The 21,368-nt window shown below is 44.4% G+C and overlaps 1 long non-coding RNA gene across 6 annotated transcripts in view; it reads right to left on the bottom strand.

The window, feature by feature from the left end:
- Window positions 1-15,367, bottom strand: part of LOC140458759 (uncharacterized) — a 32,596-nt gene extending 17,229 nt beyond the window's left edge. For 2 of the 6 annotated variants that reach the window (XR_011953651.1, XR_011953652.1), the window contains exons 1-5: window positions 15,303-15,367; window positions 13,339-13,445; window positions 6,918-7,006; window positions 4,388-4,495; window positions 3,941-4,120 (exon numbers count right to left, since the gene is read on the bottom strand). This is a non-coding gene — a long non-coding RNA (uncharacterized lncRNA). Of the gene's footprint in view, window positions 1-3,940; window positions 4,121-4,387; window positions 4,496-6,917; window positions 7,007-13,338; window positions 13,446-14,981; window positions 15,001-15,302 lie in introns of those variants that run through there. The other 4 variants (XR_011953654.1, XR_011953653.1, XR_011953649.1 and 1 more) reach the window with 3 other exon arrangements.
- Between the last annotated feature and the right edge of the window lie 6,001 nt (window positions 15,368-21,368).

Here is a 21,368-nt window from a genome sequence, read left to right as displayed (position 1 = left end):
CACCACCACCCTCTGTCTTCTGCCTTTGAGCCAGTTCTATATCCAAATGGCTACTTCCGTGAGATCTAACCTTGATAACCAGTCTCCCATGGGGAACCTTGTCGAACACCTTACTGAAGTCCATATAGATCGCATCTACTACTCTTCTCTCATCAATCCTCTTTGTTACTTCTTAAAAACCAGATCGAGTATGTGACACATGATTTCCCATGCAGAAAGTTATGCTGACTATCCCTAATCAGTCTGTGCTTTTCCAAATACACGCAAATCCTGTCGCTCAGGGCTCCCTCCAAAACCTAGTCTAGCACAGCATCTGTAGTTCCTGGGCTTGTCCAAACTGCCTTCGTTAAATAGTAGCGCCGTATTAACCAACCCGCAGTCTTCTGGCACCTCAGCTGTGACTATCAATAATACAAAAATCTCAGCAAGAGGCCCAGAAATCACTTCCCTCGCTTCCCACAGAATTTTAGGGTACAACTGATCAAAGCCTGGGGATTGATCCATCCTTTATGCGTTTCCAGACATCCCGTACTCTGTAGTATGGACATTTTTCAAGATGTCACCATTTATTTCCCCACATTCTACATCTCCCGTGTCCTTCTCCACAGTAAATACTGATGCAAAATATTGCATCTTGATAAAACAAACGAGGGCAGGACTTACACTAATTAAAAGTAAGGCTTTGAGTAGTGATATGGAACAAAGAGACTGAGAGGTACAGGTCTTCTTAGTCTGTGTCACATGTAGACAGGGTGGTTAAGAAGGTGGTTAGCACACTTATCTTCATTGCTCAGACCTCTGAGTACCAGAGTTGGGAATTTAGGTTGAGGCTGTACAGGATGCTGGGGAGGCCTCTTCTAGAATACTGTGTCCAGTTCTGGTTGTGCTGTGATAGGAAGGATATTATTAAATTGGAGCGGATTCGGAAGAGACTAACCGGGATGTTGCCATGAATGGAGGGATTGTGTCACAAGGAGAAGCTGGATAGGCTGGGATGCTTTTTCACTACAGCGTAGGAGGTTGAGGGATGACCTTAAAGGATTATAAAACCATGAAGCGTGTAGATAAGGGGGAGGGGGGGATTCAAGACCTGGGTGCATACAATTTGAAAATAGAGGAGAAAGGTTTAAAAAATAAATTGGGGATTTATTTTTACCTTTACATGTGTGAAGTGAACTCCCAGAAAAAGAGGCAGCTGTGAATACAATTACAATGTTTAAAAGACATTTAGACAAGTCCATAAATAGGAAATATTTGGATGAATGTGGACCAAGCGGAGGCAGGTGCGATTAGATTAGTTGGGAATTATGGTCAACACGGACTGGTTTAACCACAGGGTCTGTCTCTGTTCTGTATCATTTTAGGACTCAAACTCTCGCTATCTCTGAATTCCTCCATGCTCACAACTCCCCAGATCACTGTCACCTCATCCAGACTAAACTCTTCCTTATCTCTAGAAATCCTCTCTTGCCTCAGAACCATCACTATCTCTGGTATCACAAGCATCTCTGTAACATCCTCCAATTGCCTCCCATCTCATCACCCACCCTCACGATCTCTAATCTTGACAACCCCCACAAATCTGTCCTTCTCCACAGTAAAAACTGATGCCACTCATTTAGTATCCCCCCCAACAACTCCATCTCCTGTGTCTTCACACATAGGCTGCCTTGCTGATCTTTGAGGTGGCCTATTCTCTCTCGAGTGACCCATTTGCTCTTAATGTATTTGTAAAAACCCTTTCCCTATTCGCCAAAGCGGTGTCCTGTCCCCTTTTTGCCTTACTGATTTTACTCTTAAGTATACTCCTCTTGCCTCTATACTCGAAGGATGTTTGTGATTTTTGGATTGGAATAAATGCAAAATATTACATCTTGGTAAAACAAACGAAGGCTGGACTTAGACTGATTAAAAGTTGGGCCTCGGATAGTGATATGGAACAAAGAGACCGAGGGGTTCAGATCTTTGAACTATGTGTCACATGCAGACAGGGTGGTTCAGAAGGGGTTTAGCACATTTGCCTTCATTGCTCAGATCTTTGAATATAGGCGTTGGGACATTATGTTGAGGTTGTACAGGATGTTGGGGAGGCCTCTTCTGGAATACTGTGCCCAGTTCTGCTTGTGCTGTTATAGGAAGGATATTATTAAATCGGAGCAGGTTCAGAAGAGATTTACCAGGATGGTGATGGGAACGGAGGGATTGAATTATAAGCAGAGTCTGGATAGGTTGGGTCCTTTTTCACTGGAGCACAGGAGGCTGAGGGGTGAACTTATTAGAGGTTTATAAAATCCTGAAGAGTTTTGGTAATGTGAACAGCAGGTGCCCTTTCCAGGAGGGGTTGCGATTCAAGATTGGGGACATCCTTTTCTCAAATTAAAAAGTAAGGCTTTAAAAAGAAGTTCCGATGTTATTTTTTGTTTTTGCACAAGAGTGGTTCACATGTGGAATAAACTTGCAGAGGACGTGGTAGATGTGAATGCAATTACAATTTCAGGGTGGCACAGTGGCTCAACGGTTAGCACTGCTACCTCTCAACACCAGGGACACAGGCTCAATTCCTGTATTGGGTGACTGTCCATGTGGAGTTTGCATATTCTTCCCCATGACAGTGTGGGTTCCTCCAGGTGCTGCCGTTTCCTCCCACAATCCACAGATGTACAGGGGAGGTGACCTGACCGTGCTCAATTGCCCATAGTGTTCAGGAATGATTGGGTTGAGTGAATTAGTCGGGGTAAATGTAGAGCAAAAGGGTAGGGGAATGGGATTCTAATAGGAAAAAAACATTTGGACCCGTATATCAACAGGGAATGCTAGGATGGACTTGGACCAAGTGGAGGCAGGTGCGATTAGTTCAGTTCGAATTTATGGTCGACACGGACTGGTTGGACCACATGTTCTGTGTCGATGCTGTGTAACTTTATGACTCGTTACCTCTGTAAATTCCTCTATGTTTGGAACTCTCCCTATCAGTGCCATCTCATCCAGCCTTACAAATATTCCTCATCTCTATAATTCCACTCCAGCCTCAAAATTCAAAAACCTCTATCACAAATATCTCTATCTCTGTAACATCCTCCATCCTCACAATCCTTTCCAACTTGCATCTCCTCCAGCTTCATTATCCTCCCCCTGTCTAATCCCTTCCAGTCTCTCAAAGCTCTGCTATATGTGCCTTTCTTTATTTCCAGCTTTCAGGATGCCCAATGTTTATTTCTCACTTGATGATTGCCCTTTACAATTCCTGCGCTGAGCTTCTGAATTTCCTCTTAAATCTCTGCGTCTCACTTTCCTCCCAAGAAAATCGACCAATCATGTGTCATCTATTCTAGTATCACCGTTTCTGACCTGATGTCCAATGGAGCCTGTCATATTCCTATAATAAACATCTCAGCGGTCTACAGAACAGAAAAACGCTCTGGTGGTCCATCGAATCTGAGAGAAAGAAAACTACGACTGAAAACTACCACCATACTATTATCCTCCTCTATTTTCCAGTACATGTGGAAAAGTGTCATCTATCATGGCATAGCAAGTGCACACTAAATACATCTCAAATGATTTCGGGATTTGTGTCTCCCACCCTCACAGACAGTGAGGTTTAGTGCAAGTGTTGCTCGATGATGACATCACCCACAGGAACACAGAGCAGCTGGGTCTGTGCAAACCAGAGTTTGCCCACACATTGGGAAGGATGGCAGGGTCCCTGAGAGGGGGCACAGGAGAGTTACCAGGATGGTTCAAGGAATGGGGGATTTTAGTTGCAGGGACATGGGTGTTGTTAATACATATCAAGAATATCCATCTACAATAGATGGACTCTTGTTCTCAACCTCTCCCCTTGCCTGGGCTGTGGTAACCTTCAGGTTAAACCACCACCAGACATCTCTCCCTAATGAGAGAGCAGCCCTATGGTCTGGTAGGACAATGCTGACTTTACCTTTTACACAGTGATGCCACTGTGCATCGGGGGTGGAGAGAGGGAATGCTGAAGGTGGTGGATGGGACACCACTCAGGCACAGTGCTTTGTCCTGGAGGATGTTCGCTTTCTTTAATACTGTTGAGGGCTGCACTGATGAAGGCAAGTGGAGAATGTTCCAACACGATCCTGATGTGTACCTTTTAGAGAGCAAACAGACACTGGGGAATCAGGGGTTTGGGGAAACTGAGGTGTTCTCGTTGTAGCAAAGGAAATTGAGGGGAGCTGAGAGACAAGTGCTTACAAAACATATACAACAGGATGTTAAACCTTGCACTCATCAACTCATCATAAAAGGATTACTGGACATATATTTAAGATTTTGGGGAGATCTATTGACAGGATGGTTTGATTCAAAGGAGAATTTTTATGCAGAAAATGGAATTGAGCTGGAACAAAATACTCACACACAGTGCAAATATCCAGGTCCTGAGGTCCTGATGAATGGAGTAATTCAATCAGAGTTTGGCATTACAGTTACTGAGATTGCCATCTGAATATCCACCTGTAGTATCCTGTAATACAAATTTATAAAATCTGTCACTGTCAGTTCAGGTTAGAAACTCACACCATCCCCTCCTCCTGGTCCAGGATGACTGTACATATTATCCCTTGTGGAGGTCAGTAGTCAGTTCAGGGGGAAATCTGTGTGGGTTTCTATGATTTTCCAACTTGGGACTTCATGTGACTGAACAGGGCAGATCTTTGACACATGGGACAGAATGTTCCAAGAGTCAGTGAGATTTGGAGAGCAGGATTTCCTTCCTTTTCTTTCCTTCCGTTCTGCCGCTGTGCCTCATCAATAAGACATGGGGGGGGGGGGGGTGAAAGGCTCATGCAGCTCGATGGGCAAGTTGTCTCCATTCTGACCAAAGGGCAGCAAGATCCTCCCAGTCATTCCAAAGAGTCTCTCTGAAAAGACAGCAACTCAGCATGCTTCCCACTGCCTGGTGCTCCCTGGAAAGATTTAGAAGAATGAGGGGGGAGTCTCCTAGAAAATGTAGAACAGTAAAATTCCAAAAGGATTATAAACAGTTTACAGAGATGGATTCGGAGAAGTGGACAAGTTGGTAAATGGAGCATAACTTGGGATAATGTGAAGTTGTTCATTTTGGAGGAGGTAATAAAAGAACAGAGGACTATTTAAATGGTGGAAACTGTAGAAAGCTGCAACACAAAAGGGACCCAGGGGGTAACTGTGCAGGAAACACAGAAAGCTAGCACACAGTTACAACAGGTCATCAGGAAGGGGAATGGAATATTATTCCTGATTTCAGGGGATTTGCAGTATAAGAGTTTGGAGTATATACCTGAGAGCCACTTTATATATGCGAGTGAGACCACATATGGAGTAATGAGAGAAATTTTGGTCCCTTTATTTAAGGAAATACATCACTTCATCGGAAGCATTCAGAGAAGATTTACTGGGATGATCCCTGGTTTGCAGGGACTATCTTTTAAGAAAAGGCTGAAGAAGTTGGGACTGGACTCATTGGATTTGGGGGAGAATGAGAGGGGATCTTATTGAAACATAGGCTTATTAAGGGGTATGTCAGGGTAAATACTGAGAGGATGTGTCCCATCATGAGGGAACCTAGAACCAGATTCTGGGTCAGTTGCAGAATCAAGGGTTCTGTTTTAGATTTGTCAACTTTAATGCAACACAGACATGGGTAAGGGGTTTCAGTAGCAATGGAGCTGGGGTGAGGTGGAGAAAAGCAACATTTTAGAGATTGGAATTCCAGGTGTTTGCAATTGTGTAGATGTCTGATCAGAAGGTTACCTTGGGGTCAGAACATGAGAGCAATATTGTTAAGTTCTGCCTCAGGCATTTCCCAGTAAGAGGGAGGGGCTGAGCAGTAAGGGAAAGTAATTTGTAATAGCAACTGAAGGCAAGGGGTTTAACCATTGCAGTGTTTCATTGGAGGAAATTGCAGCCAAACGTGTGGTAAGCAGTTTGATGAATGAGTAACAGTGGAGCAATGGAGAGGGATGATAGGGAGAGAGAGCTGGGCATTGTCAGTGTAGATGGGAAACCAATACGATGTTACCTCCTGGCAGTATGTAGGTGAGATACAGGAGGGGACAAAGATAGATCCTGGATGGACACTACATATGAGGAATTCAGAAAGGAAAGGGAGAGTGGAGATGGAGCAGGATTTTCCAACAACCGGGAGGTCAAATATTAGTTCTTAGCAGAATTGGAGAGAAGGACATAACCAGAAAAGACAGACAGGACAACGAACAATATTTGTGAATTGGGGAGGGGGAGTGATGAGGAGGAGCCCGACTCCAAAACTGCTATTCCTACATCAGTGACATCACCCAACTCCACCCTCGTCTCAGCTCATTTACGGAAATGCTCGTCCATCCCTGTGTTATCTCCAGACTACGTTATCCAAACACAGTCCTGGCCAGCCTCCCACATTCAACTTACATATAATCCCAAGAGTATCGAAAACCCTCCTGCCCGAGTGCTCACTTGCACCAAAACTTGTTGATTCATCAAAAGGTTCCTTCCAAGCAACAATTTAAAATTCTCTCCCTTGATGTAATTCCTGGCTGTGAACATCCCTGTCTCCCTGCACCACACAACCTGAGAGACCTCGACAACTCATTTTCTTTCAGACTCCCAAAGATGCATTTATGTATTGCTTCACCAGTCTGGCTGTTTCGACACGGTCAAGGGAACAAAGTCTGGAATTCGCACCCTGACCCTCTCAGACTTGCTTTCCTCCTTTAATGTATTCCTGAAAACCTGCTTATTTGGCAATACTTTTGATCACCTGACCTAATATCCCCATCTGTGGCCTTATGTCAGAAATTCTCAATTTCTGTGAAATTATAAAAATGATAAAAATACAAACCGTTGTTGATTTGCACACACATTGTCAACTCTTCACTGTCACTGAGTAAATAATCTGTAACATCTCTTACCCAAGTCACCACACCAACTGCAGCTGTACAAGGAAGTCAAACATCACCCTCTCCACAGGCAATGGGGCTTTGGCATTAATCACTGGTGTCTGTGGAGAGAGAAACACATAGTTGATATTTCAGGGAGTGCTAAATGCATTACAGGAAGTGAGAATGTTGCAGAATTTGATGGTCAGAAATGGAAGGAAAATGCACTCTTTTGTTGAAAAAAAGATTTATTCACTGGCAAAGATACTGTGGAAAATTTAGTCCGTTGAGAGAGCAGCACATTGTCAGGGGTTGGGCAGCAGAGGAAAATTAACTTACAAAAGGTCTGTGAAAGTAACAGTAAAACACTAAACAAGCCAAACAGCCTGTGCCCAAAGACTTTAACTCCCTTCCCGCTCCACCAAAGATATGCAGGTCCTGGGCCATCTCCACCGCCAAATCCCAGGCATCTGATGCCTGGATGAAGAACGCCTCATCATCTGTGTTCAGATCCTCCAATCACATGGGATCAATGTGGATTTCACCAGTTTCCTCATTTCCACTCCACCCACCTTATCCCAGATCCAGCCTTCCAACTCGGCACTGCCCTTTTGACCTGTCCTACGTTTCCATCTTCCTTCCCACCAATCAGCTGCTGCCTGACCTGCTGTGCTTTTCTAGCATCACACTCTTTGACATTGAAAACATCCTGACTCTGACACTGTGTAAATCCTGCCCTATCACTCCCTGCCAAGGAAGGCTGTGCATGCGTCCCCCTACAGCTTGCCCCTCTCAAAGTTGGCAGCCACACACATGTCCCGTGGATCACTGCCCCCAATAAAGATGGCGGCGATCACTCACACCTTTCACCATTTGAAGCATTTTCCCGTTTGCCACAAACACAGGCCTGGGATTTTCAAATTTGTGTTTTCCGATGTGCACTAAGTTCTGTAAAACGGCTCAGCCCGTTCCATTAAAATTTCCTTCTCTTCCTGATCAATATGTCTTTCCTTAACCATGCCCTGCACCTTCACACATTTCTAATGCCTTGATCACAACATCACAGTGCTGCCAGTGAAGCTTATCACGTGGTATCACTTTATTCCTGATGAAGGGCTTTTGCCCGAAACGTCGATTTTGCTGCTCCTTGGATGCTGCCCCTTGGATGCTGCCTGAACTGCTGTGCTCTTCCAGCACCACTAATCGAGAGGCTTATCACGTGGTTGAGTGTAGCCACGCCCCTCATTCACTCAGACCAACCGGCACTACCTTGTCTTTCAGCCCCGTCCCCATCCTTTTATTGGTCCTGCACTGAGATCAATCACCAGAGGCCCTTTGTGAGCTGGAGCATGCTCAGTGCTTCCTGCTTTTGCTGCTGTTTATCAGGTATAAGAGAGAGAGTGTTCATTCCTGTTTCTCCTAATGTCAGACATTAACAACAACGACCTGCATTGTATGGAGCCTTTCACACTGACAAATCTCCTAAAGTGCTTCACGAATGCTGGAAATGTTGATTAAAGAGAACAACTTTAAGATACATCTTTGAGGAGTATAGAGGGGGTTGGGAAGGATATTTAAGAGATTTTTAGATCAGACAAACCGTCTAAAGAGCAACCCACCCAGACCAATTCCCCTACATCTAACACGACGGGCAATTTAGCATGGCCAATTCACCTAACCTGTACATTTTTGGACTGTGGGAGGAAACCGGAGCACCCAGAGAAAACCCACGCAGACACTGGGAGAATGTGCAAACTCGACACAGACAGTTGCCTGAGGTGGGAATAGAACCCGGGTATCTGGCGCTGTGAGGCAGCAGTGCTAACCACAATGCCACCGTGCCGCCCATCTGCAACTCTGTCCTCTGCAGCTCCAATCATGGAGTGATGTCTGTGGAGAACAGCTTACGACGGAGACAGTTAGTGGCTAACCGTAGTTTAGCAACCCCATGTCCTAGCCCCCCTACCCCACACACCAGTACTTGTTCTCACAGCCTGTCATTACACACTACCTATGGTTAGCCACTAACAGTTTCCACTAACAGCTAGTAGCCCTCCCCCAGCTAGATCGTTATCCACTCCTTTATCCAACCCTTCTTCTCGCTCTATTCCCACCTATCCTTTAATCCTTACATCCTCCCCTAAACCCTTCCCTCTGCATATAAACCAACATTTTTTTCTCTCAGTATCAGTTCTGAGGAAGGGACACCGGATCTGAAATGTTAACTCTGATTTCTCATCACAGATACTGCCAGACCTGCTGAGCTTTTCCAGAACCTCCTGGTTGTTTTTTCTGATTTACATCTTCCACAGTTCTTTTGGTTTTAATTTCCCGGGAGTTTGTAATTCAGGTCCAACAGCCTCTGCTGTCTCTCCCAACCCCACCCAGTGACACGGCACCTGCACAGCTCATGGACCTGTGTCATCTTGCTGGCCACACCCCTCATTCACTCCCATTGGCTGCAGGACCACACAGACTTTCCTCCCATTGGTCTGGAGCTGCCGTCAATCAGCCGGGCCCCATTGTGATGAGAGTGGAGGGCTAATCCCTCTCTCTGCCCTGGGATGAGCTTCATCATTCACAGTGAATGGGGCAGTACCACAGAGCACAGGGCCTGGGGGCTATTCAGCCCATTGGGGCTGTACTCTCTCCCTCTGGAGATGCTGCAAATCTGTCCCAAATCCCCTCCTATTTGCCCACAGCCCCCCAAATCTTTCCTTAAAAATTAAAATTCCAAGTCTCTTTCAGAATACCTGCTGAATCTGTGTCATTCAGACTGTTCCAGATGCTCAGAACTTACTGAGTACAATAATGTTCACATTTTCACTTTGTATTATTTGACAATTACTTGAAAGTAGTTACTAAAAGTTATGACAGTGTTAACAATTCCCCTCTCTCCTCAAATTCAAGACCTTGGAACCAAATCTGCACCAGGTCAAAATCACTGCTTCACCTTCTCAGCTCCAAGGACAATTATCTGTGCTTCAGCTTGCTCTCCACAAAAGAGGAATGCATCTTAGTTTATTAATGTCATAGACATATACAGCACAGAAACAGAACTTCGGTCCAATTCATCCATGCCAACGAGGAATCCTAAACTACTGGAGTCCCATTTGCCAGCTATTGGCCTGTATCCATCAAAACCCTTCCTGTTCACGTACCCAATCGGATGCCTTTTAAATGTTGTGATTTTATCAGCCTCCACTACTTCATCTGGCAGCTCATTCCATACACACACCACACTCAGCTTGCAAACGTTGCCCTTAGATTCCTTTTAATCGTTGCCCTCTCAACCATGTGCTCCAGTTTTGGACCCATCTAACCTCAGGAAAAAGAACCCCGTCTGCTCACCTTATCCATGCCCCTCGTGATTTTATAAATCTCCATGAAGTCACCTCTCAGTCTTGGACTCTCCAGGGAAATTAACCCCAACCTATTCAGCCTCTCCCTGTCGCCCAAATCCTCCAAACCTGGCAACGTTTTTGTAAATCTTGTCCGAACCTTTTCACGTTTCACAACATCCTTCCCAGAACAGGGAAAATCAAACTGAAAACAGAATTCGAGAAGTGGCTTAATCAATGTATTTTAAATGTTGTAATTGTACTCTCCTTCACCCCTTCCCTTGGCAGCTCACTCCAAACATGCACTGCCCTCAAACTGTCCAACTCTGGCAAAGTCCTTGCAAACATTTTCTGAAATGTTTCAAGTTTCACAACATCATTCCTGGAACAGGGAGATTGGAACTGAAAACAGAATTCCAGAAGAGCCTTAATCAATGTCCTGTACAGCAACAACATGACGGAGAGCATAACAAACGCTGCATTCACTCCCTTACCTACCTGTGACTCTACTTTCAAGGAACTATGAACCTGCACTCCAAGGTCTCTTTGTTCAGCAACACTTCCCAGGACCTTACCAGTAAGTGTATAAGTCCTGCCCTGATTTGTCTTTCCAAAATCCAACAGCTAACATTTATCTCAATTGAACTCTATCTGCCATTCCTTGCTCCACTGGCCCATCTGATCAAGATCCTGTTGTATTCTGAACTAACCTTCTTCGCTGTCCACTACACCTCCAATTTTGGTGTCTTGTGTAAAGCTACTAACCATATCTCATATATTCACATCCAAGTCATTTATATAAGGACCCAATAATTGATCCTTGTAGCACACTGCTGCTCACAGTCCTCCAGTCCACAAATCAAACCTCCATCATCACCCTCTGTCTCCTACCATCAAGCCAGTTTCGTACCCAAATGGCTTGTTCCCCTTCATTCCATGTTATGTAACCCTGCTAACCAGTCTGCTTTGTGGAATCTTGTCGAATGTCCATATAAACAACGTTCACAGCCTGGTTTAATCAATTTTCTTTGTCACTTCAAAACATTCAGTCAAGTTAGTGAGACACTATTGTGCATGTACAAAGCCACATTGAGAACAGTCAATAATTATTCCTTACTTTTCCAAATAGATGGATATCCTGTCCCTCAGAATCCTTTCCAACAACTTGCCTGCCACTGACTTCAGGCTCACTATTTTCTTGTTCCATGGCCTCTCCTTACCACCTTTTTAAAATAATGGCACCTCATCTGTCGCTATCAATGATACAAATACCTCAGGAGAGGCCCAACAATCACTTCCCTAGATTTCCAGAAAGTTCCGGGATACATCTGATCAGGTCCCAGGGCTTTATTCAACTTGATGCAATTCAAGACATCCAGTAACACCTCCACTGTAACATGGATACTTTTCAAGTTCTCTCTGTTTATTTCTCCAAACTCTCGAGCTTCCATATCTTTCTCCAGTAAAAATGACGTGAAATATTTCCATATCTTTCCCACCCCTGGTGGTTCCATAGACAGCCTCGTTAATCTTTAAGGGGTCCTATTCTCTGGTCCAGTTAATCTTTTGTCTGTGATATATTTGTTTGATCTCTTTGGATTCTACTTAAACCATTTCCTGAAGCTATTTCATGTCAAACAGCATCAGCAGCAAGCAACAGAGCTAAACGATCCCACAACCAATAGATCAGATCGGAGCTCTGCAGTTCTGCCACACCCAGTTGTGAACGGTGATGGACAATTAAATAACTCACTGGAGGAAACATCACAGATATCCCCACCCTTACCGGTGAAGGGGTCTCACACGCCCACGCACCAGATAAGATGACAGCATTTGCAGCAATCTTCAGCCAGGAGTGCAAAGTGGGATGATCCATCTCAGCCTTCTCCAGTGATTTCCAACATCACAGATGTGAGTTTTAAGCCAGTTTGATTCAGTGTGAATAACATCAAGAAATGGTTAAGTAGTGCAAAGGCTACGGGCCCTACCAATATTCTGGCAATAATACTGATGGTTTGAGCTCCAGAACTTGCCACCCACCAAGCTAAGGACCGCTCCAGCCCTGGCATCTAGCGACAATGTGGAACCTTGCCCAGGGATGTTCAGCACAAAAACACAGGGCAATGCAACCCAAGCAATTTCCATCTATCAGTCCACACTCGATCAGCAGTAAAGTGATGGAAGATGTCATCAACAGGGGTATCAAGCAGCATCTGCACAGCAATAGCCAGCTGAGGGACACTCATTTTAGGCTCCACCAGGGTCACTCAGCTCCCGATTGTGTTACGGCCCTGATTCACAACCTGACAACCAGCTGAATCCCAGAGGTGAGGTGAGGGTGACAGCCCAGTCCCACTCCAAGATCACTATTTCTAGCTGATTCTACCCTTGTCTCAGCTCATATACTGTCATCCACCTTGTGTTATCTCCAGACGTCAGTATCCAAACACACTCCTGGCCAGCTTCCCACATTCAATCTCCCTGTAATCTAAAGAAAAACTAAATCTCTGCTGCCCAAGTACTCCCTCGTACCAAAACTTGTTGATCCATCACAAGGCTCCTATTCATAATCAACAACATAGAGCCACAGAGACGTACAGAATGGAATCAGACCCTTCAATCCAACCCGTCCATGCCAACCAGATATTCCAACCCAATTCCGTCCCACCTGCCAGCATCCGGCCCACATCCCTCAATTTAAAATTCTGACCCTTGATTTAATTCCTGGTTGTGATCATCCCTAGCTTGCCGCATCACACATCCGTGAAGACCTCGACAACCCATTCTGTTCGAGACTCCCAATGATCTATTAATTCATTACTTCACCTGTGTGGCTGCTTTTACAGTTGCCAAAGCATCATTTTCTGAAATTCGCAGCCAAAACCTCACAGGTCTGCTTTCCTCCTTTAAGACATTCCTCAAAGCCTGCTTATTTGGCAATGCTTTTGGTCACCTGACCTAATACCATCAGTCTCTGACCTTATGTCTAAAGTTCCCAATAATATTTTTGTGAAATTATAAGCATGATGATAAAACTACAAACTGTTCTTGATTTGGACATTACCTTCAAATCATCACTGTTGCTGTAATGAATACTCTGTAATATCTCTTACCTAACCACATTGTGGGAGTACCTTCACCACACAAACTGCAGCTGTACAAGAAAGTCAAACATCACCCTCTCCACAAGCAACAGGACTTTGGCATTAATCACTGGTATCTGTGGAAGGAGAAACACAGTTGATGTTTCAGGCAGTGCAAAACAGATTACAGGGAATGAAAATGGTGCAGAATTTGATAGTCCGAAATGGAAGGAAAATACACTTGCTTATTGGAAAAAAGAATTCTTGAGTGTCAAAGATTTTCCAGAAAGAAAATTAATAAGCAGCACATGGTCAGGGGCTGGGCGGCAGAGAAAACTTAACTTACAAAAATGTCTGTAAAAGTAATCGTAAAATACGAAACAGACCAAAAATACACCCATTGTTTGATACTGAGCAAGCTAGATATTGACAAAGTGCTCATAAGGGAGCCCAGAGATGAAGTAGAGCTGTAGAAGCTGTTATGATCCCACAGTCATAGAGACGTATTGCACCGACACAGACCCTTCGGTTTAACTCATCCATGCCAACCCGGTATCCGAACCTAGTCTATTCCCATTTGCCAGCACTTGGCCCATATCCCTGTAAACGCTTCCTAATCATATCATGTGTCTATTTAGATGCCTTCAACAAGTTTTAATTGTACTAGCCTCCACCACTTCCTCTGGCAGCTCATTCCACCCACTGCATGAAAGAGTTGTTCTTTAGCCCCCTTTGAATTTTTGCCCCGTTAACCCTAAAGCAATGTCCTCTACTTTTGGACACCACTACTCCAGGGAAAACACCTTGTTCATTTACCCTGTTCATGCTCCTCATGATTGTATAAATCTCCATAACATCACCGCTCAGCCTATGGCACTCCAGGGAAAACAGCCCCAGCCTTTTATGCCTCATCCTGTAGCTCAAATCCTCCAACCCTAACAACATCCTTGTAAGTCTTTTTTGAAACCTTTCAAGTTTCACAGCACCCTTCTGATAGGAGGCAGGCCAGAATTGCACACAATATTCCAAAAGTGGCCAAATGAATGTCCTGTACAGCAACATGACCTCCCACATCCTATATTCAATGCTCTAGCCAATAAAGGAAAATACACTGAACACCTTCTTCATCATCCTATCTACCTGCAACTTGACTTGGAAGTACTGTGAACCTGCAGTCCAAGGTCTCTTTGTTCTGCAAACGTCTCCAGGGCCTTTCCATTCAGTGCATAAGTCCTGGGCTGAAAAACGTATTGCTGGAAAAGCACAGCAGGTCAGGTAGCATCCAAAGATCGGGATAATCGACATTTCGGGCATGAGCCCTTCTTCAGGAATCCTGAAGAAGGGCTCATGCCCGCAATGTCGATTCTCCTGATCTTTAGATGCTGCTTGACCTGCTATGATTTTCCAGCAACACATTTTTGAGCTCTGATCTCCAGCATCTGCAGTCTTCACTTTCCCCTAGTGTATAAGTCCTGCCCTGACTTGCTTTTCCAAAATGCAACACCTCATATTTATCTAAATTAATCCGTATCTGATCAATATCTCACTGTAACCTGAGGTAACCTTCTTCACTATGCACAATACCTCCAATTTTGATTGACCTGCAAACTCAGTTACGATAGCAAGTCCTTTAAATGAATGACGAAACAAATCCAGAAATAAACATTCATTACTCTGAGTTTGAATGTGCTCTGTGTAAATCCTGCCCAATGACTCTGTTCCAGAGAAAGGCTGCACATGCGCCTGGCTGCACCTTGCCCCCTACAAAGATGGCGGCTGCGCACGTGTCCAGTGAATCGTTGCCCCGAATAAAGATGGCGGTGCTCACTCAGGCCTGCAGCCGCGCTGAGGCAATTTCCCTTTTACTACAAACACGGGACTGGGAAGTTCAAATTTGTGTTTTCCGACGTGCACAACATGCTTGTAAAACCTCTCCCCTCATAGCAATACAGTTTTTCTCCCGTTTCCCTCTGTTTATTTGTTTCTTTCCTTACCGTATCTTTTCGCTCCATAACTTCCGGAAAATTCATTACAGCGACTCTCCGCTGCGCGCGAGGGTAACCACGTGGTTTAGTCTAGTTCTGCCCCTAGTTCACTTTGATTGGTTGGAGGACCAACCTCCCCTGGTCCTCCAGTTCCGCCCACCGTCCTTTCATTGGTCCGGTGCTGACATCAATCACCCCTGGTCCCTTTGTTGGCTCGAGCATGCACTGTGCGTCCTGCTTTCGCTGATATGTTGGATAATGTGATGGGAGAGTTCACTGAGGGGAAGGATCCCTTTGTGTGAGCTCTGCAGTAGATTTCCATTATTCATGGAGGGAATTCCCTTCCTACTCATGACTGCATAGCTGTGATTGATGAATCAATGCCATCTGAACCAGTACATAAACACCCCATTTTCACAACATCTGAGATCTTCAGCACATTGTATCACACTCTTCTTTGGAGATAAAAAAAGCATGAAATGGAGCCTCAAGGAATCAGAACAGGAGTAGGGCATTCATTCCCTTCGGCTTGTTCCCCCATTCTATCAGATCATGGCTGGGCCAACCCAGACCTCAACACCTCTTTTATGCTTGATCCGCATAGCCCTCAACTGCTCAATATTTCAAAAATCTATCTGGCCTCTTTTAGAATAATTTGAGACAGAATCATAAATTCCCTACTGTGTGGAAACAGGCCCTTCAGCCCAACAAGCCACACTGACCCTCTGATGACTAACCCAACCAGATCCATTCCCCTTCCACATTTAACTTTCACAATTTTTTGGGCTAGAAAATTCTAGCCATTCACTGAGAGAAAAAAATTCTTTACATTTTTTACAAAATGAATGTTCCCTTATGTAATGTTTAGTTTGAGACTTCATTGGTGCTAGAAGATCAAGTCAACATCTACCCTGTCAAGCTCCTCAGAATCTTGTTTCCATAAGATCACCCCTTATATTACGTGGGTGGCACAGTGGTTAGCACTGATATCTCACAGTGCCAAAGACCTGGGTTTAATTCCTGCCTCAGGTGACTCTCTGTGTGGAGTTTGCACGTTGTCTACGTGGGTTTCCTCCGGGTGCTCCGGTATCCTCCCACAATCCAAAAAAAGTGCAGGGTAGGTGAATTGGCAATGCTAAATTGCCTGTAGTGTTAGGTGAAGGGGTAAATGTAGGGGAATGGATCTGGGTGGGTTGTGCTTCGTCAGATCGGTGTGGACTTGTTGGGCCAAAGTGCCTGTTTCCACACTGTATGTAATCTGTTTGTCGAGATTCTATTGAATAATGACCGAACCTGTTTAGCTATTCTTGATAGGTCAACCTTTTCATCCTTGAAGCGGCTAGCTGAATTTTTTTTGAATTGTCTCCAATACTGGTTTATCCCTTATTAAATATGGGAACTAACATTGTGTACAGTACTCCAAGTGAGGTCTCAGCAACAGCCAGTGTGGTTAACCAATCCTCACTCCATGCAAATAGGTTACCCCTGACACAGTGAGCTCCTGTATTATGCAATTAACTTTTCTATAGCACCTTATCATATGCATTTTTTAAAACCCAAATACAGAACATCATTGGATTGCCCTTTATCAGCCCTGCTTGTTATCTCCTAAATGAACTGTTGCAAATTTGTCATAGTGTCTCTTTCACAAAACCCAGTCTACAATGTTAAATGATAAGCTTTTCTAAATGTCCTGCTATTTATTACTTTAATATTCGACTCTGCCATATTACAAACACAGACATTAAACTAACTATAGTTTCCTGATTTCTGTCTCCCTTCCCTTCTTGAACAGGTGCATCAATCCACTGGATTTTTCCTGTATCCCCTGATTCTGGAATATTCCAATTGATGCCTTGAATATCTCTGCAGTCAGTTGCCCTAAAAGTGTTTGATCCAGGCCATTAGGTCCTGTCTGCCATTAGTCCTATTAGTTGGTCAATACTTTGTCCCCTGTGACAAAACTGTTATAACATTTTTCTACCCATGATTAACTTGCTTATTTGCTACCTTTAGGATGATAACGGTATCCTCCTTCATGAAGATCAATGTAAAATATAGGTTTAAATTATCTGCTGTTTCCTTGTACCCATGATCAATTCCACAGTCAGAACCTCCAAGGGTTCGATGCTGACGTTAGATACTCAATTTTTATATACCTGTACAACTCTTGTCATTCATTTTTGTTTCTTGTCAATTTAATTACATGATCAGTTTTCTCCCTTTTTAGTCATCCGCGGCTATGTCATTCTTTTCCTTGTGGGTACTGCTCTTGACTGCCTTTGTTACCCACGGGCGGTTCACCTTTCTCTTCGCGTTCTCCTTTTTGCTTCAAATTAACTTTTGCTAAGAATTATGTAAAACAAAACTCATCATATTACAGTGACTGAGAATGTGATTTTTTTAAAACATTGGATGCCTTAATGTCCTCATTGGGTTTTGCTGTTTCAAAGAAGATCTGAGATCAGCTGCAAAGGAAGTGACAGCTGATTCGCTGTTAATTTCCAAAATTAATTTGAATACTTGCAAAAAGAAATTGTTTGTATTACTGTGAGAGCAGGGATCTAGCCAAATACCTATTTTAAAAAGGTAGCACAGTTGTGATGGTTTGAAGAGGGGCCTCCGATTTCAAAAGCACAATGTGATCCAAGTTGTCTTCTAATCTGTGCTGTACTAATTCTTTCTGATTGAGATGACTGGGTTGGCATGTGCGCAGGTTGTAGCAGGATCTCTGACTGCCACAAACCGATCTGGGGGAACAGCTCCTGTGTCAGTGACAGTGCTGTTGGACTAATAGAGGCAACAACATTCAGACTTCACGAAGCAACTGCGAACCAGGGCTGCAAACCCACAATTCAAAGAACTGCAGGTTAGGTGAATTGGTTATGCTAAATTGCCATAGTGTCCAGCGATGCACAGTTTCGGGGCATTAATCAGGGGTAAACATTGAGGAATAGGTTTGGTTGGGATACTCTTTGCAGGGTTGGTGTGGATTTGTTGGGCTGAAGGGCGTGTTTCCACAACGTAGGGATTCCTTGCTATGAGTAATTTTGGGGATCTAACAGAATCCTGGAATTCAGAGGGTTCACTGTTAGTTAAAATAGTATTGTGCACTCAGCTTATGCTACCTTCTGAAGCAGTTTGAGGTAGACTGCTCTGTGCAATTTTACAGAACAGATGCTCTGGAACCAATCAGGGAACAGCTATTTTAGACCTGATAATATGATTGATTAATGAGCTCAATGTAAAAGACCCTTTTGGTAAGATGCAATGCAGCATGATAGAATCTAGCTTTAGGGTGAGGAATTTGACTCTTCAACTAGTATCTAAACTTAAAGGCAGTGACAAGGGGATAAGGTAGTAGTTCGCTAAACTGGAATGGGACTCTAGTTAGAATGTCAAAGCAGAAGAATATATTCAGTTATTTTATTATTCTCAACAATATATATTAACTTGTAAAAGAAATGCACGATGAACAGCGGTGCATAGCTGAGGGAATTATGAGTGACATCAAATTGAAAGAAAAGATGTACAAAACTGCAAAGATGATGGTAGACAAGAAAGTTTAAAAATTTCAAACTATCGAAGGATGAACAAAACAACAGATGGAAGATATTTTGTCCCTTGTCAGAGAGACTGTTGTAACATCTTTGCTCCCCTTAATACCTTGCTTATTTCCCAGCATTAGGATGGTAACAGCATCTTCCGGATTAGTAAAATAATTGGGCAAATTAACCCACCAGTCACTCAGCCTAAAACACAGTGCTCTTGTGATTCTGTGGTAGTGTCTCCAACTTTGAGCCAGAAGGCCTGGAACTGTCCCACCTCCAGAGGTGTCATAATGCATTGAAATAGTTTGATTGGGAAAGCAATACTGAGACAAACTTCAGTAATTGAATGGACAATCTTGATGGTCTCTGAAAAATCCAAACTTGACTGATTTGTATCCTCACCTGAGGCCTGATCTCAATTAATCTGCCTCATTTAAATGGAATTGCCTTTTCTTGTGTTGAATATAATTGAAGTTTGCCCTGTCTGCATGCCCCCTTGTGCAAAACATGTTGCAATCTGTCAAAGAATAAGATTGAAAACTCAGATCAGCTGATAACCTGTTCAAGGGCTTAAACCAGTGGCCTTTTCCACTGGGACAGTAGGCGCTACAAAATTGATCCCATTTCCCATTAAACTGAGACAGGTGGTGGTGAGCTTCCCGGAATGTCTTTCACTGAAACATTTTTGAATTAAAATAAATTACTTTGGTTGCGGTGCAATTGAATTTAGAGATTTAGTGGGGAGTATCGACTGTCATTTCTTCATTTCATTGCAGAAGGAATGAGAGCAGCCCAACGCCAGCCGAAACTGCCAGATATTAAAATGCGTAACTCCACCTCATTAGCCAGTCTGACTGAGTCATCCAGACTCAAACATCATGACTGGAGGTGGGTTTTTGTGTTCACTGTGGATGCTTTTACAGAGTTCAAAATTAATGCAGAACATATTTCTTGAGAACTGAAAACAACAAATAATGAATATCACAGGAGGGAGCTGATGGCCGAGTGGTATTACTGCGAGGTAAAAACATTGACTGCAGATGCTGAAAACCAAATACTAGATTAGTGGTGCTGGAAGAGCACAGCAGTTCAGGCAGCATCCAACGAGCAGCGAAATCGACATTTCGGACAAATGCTCTTCATCGGGAATAAAGGCAGTGAACCTGAAGCGTGGAGAGATAAACTAGAGGAGGGTGGGGGTGGGGAGAGAGTAGCACAGAGTACAATGGGTGAGTGGGAGAGGAGATGAAGGTGATAGGTCAAGGAGGAGGGGATGGAGTGGTTAGGTGGAAAAGAAGATAGGCAGGTAGGACAAGTCCGGGCAAGTCAAGGGGACAGTTACTGAGCTAGAAGTTTAGAACTAAGGTGAGGTGGGGGAAGGGGAAATGAGGAAACTGTTGAAGTTCACATTAATGCCCTGGGGTTGAAGTGTTCCGAGGCGGAAGATGAGGCGTTCTTCCTCCAGGCGTCTGGTGGTGAGGGAGCGGCGGTGAAGGAGGCCCAGGACCTCAATGTCCTCAGCAGAGTGGGAGGGGGAGTTGAAATGTTGGGCCACGGGGCGGTTTGGTTGATTGGTGCGGGTGTCCTGGAGATGTTCCCTAAACTGCTCTGCTAGGAGGCGCCCAGTCTCCCCAATGTAGAGGAGACCGCATCGGGAGCAACGGATACAATAAATGATATTAGTGGATGTGCAAGTAAAACTTTCATGGATGTGGAAGGCTCCTTTAAGGCCTTGGATGGAGGTGAGGGAGGAGGTGTGGGCGCAGGTTTTACAGTTCCTGCGGTAGCAGGGGTAAGTGCCAGGATTGGAGGGTGGGTTGATTGGGGGCGTGGACCTGACGAGGTAGTTGCAGAGGGAACGGTTTTTGCGGAAAGGGGTGGAGAGGGAAATATATCCCTGGTAGTGGGGTCTGTTTGGAGGTGGCAGAAATGTCGGTGGCTGATTTGGTTTATGCGTAGGTTGTTAGGGTGGAAGGTGAGCACCAGGGGCGTTCTGTCCTTGTTACGGTTGGAGGGGTGGGGTCTGAGGGCAGAGGTGCGGGATGTGGATGCGATGCATTGGAGGGCATCTTTAACCACGTGGGAAGGGAAATTGCGGTCTCTAAAGAAGGAGGCCATCTGGTGTGTTCTGTGGTGGAACTGGTCCTCCTGGGAACAGATTCGGCGGAGGCGGAGGAATTGGGAATACGGGATGGCATTTTTGCAAGAGGTAGGGTGGGAAGAGGTGTAATCCAGGTAGCTGTGGGAGTCGGTGGGTTTGTAAAAAATGTCAGTGTCAAGTCGGTCATCATTAATGGAGATGGAAAGGTCCAGGAAGGGGAGAGAGGTGTCAGAGATGGTCCAGGTAACTTTAATTTCAGGGTGGAATGTGTTGGTGAAGTTGATGAATTGCTCAACCTCCTCGCGGGAGCACAAGGTGGCGCCAATGCAGTCATCAATGTAGCGGAGGAAGAGGTGGGGAGTGGTGCCGGTGTAATTACGGAAGATCAACTGCTCTACGTAGCCAACAAAGAGACAGGCATAG

Source organism: Chiloscyllium punctatum, chromosome 34 (genome assembly GCF_047496795.1).
Source record: "Chiloscyllium punctatum isolate Juve2018m chromosome 34, sChiPun1.3, whole genome shotgun sequence".
NCBI lineage: Eukaryota > Metazoa > Chordata > Chondrichthyes > Orectolobiformes > Hemiscylliidae > Chiloscyllium > Chiloscyllium punctatum.
The sequence above is the reverse complement of the archived record's forward strand: the minus strand, read 5'-3'. Positions and strand labels throughout refer to the sequence as shown.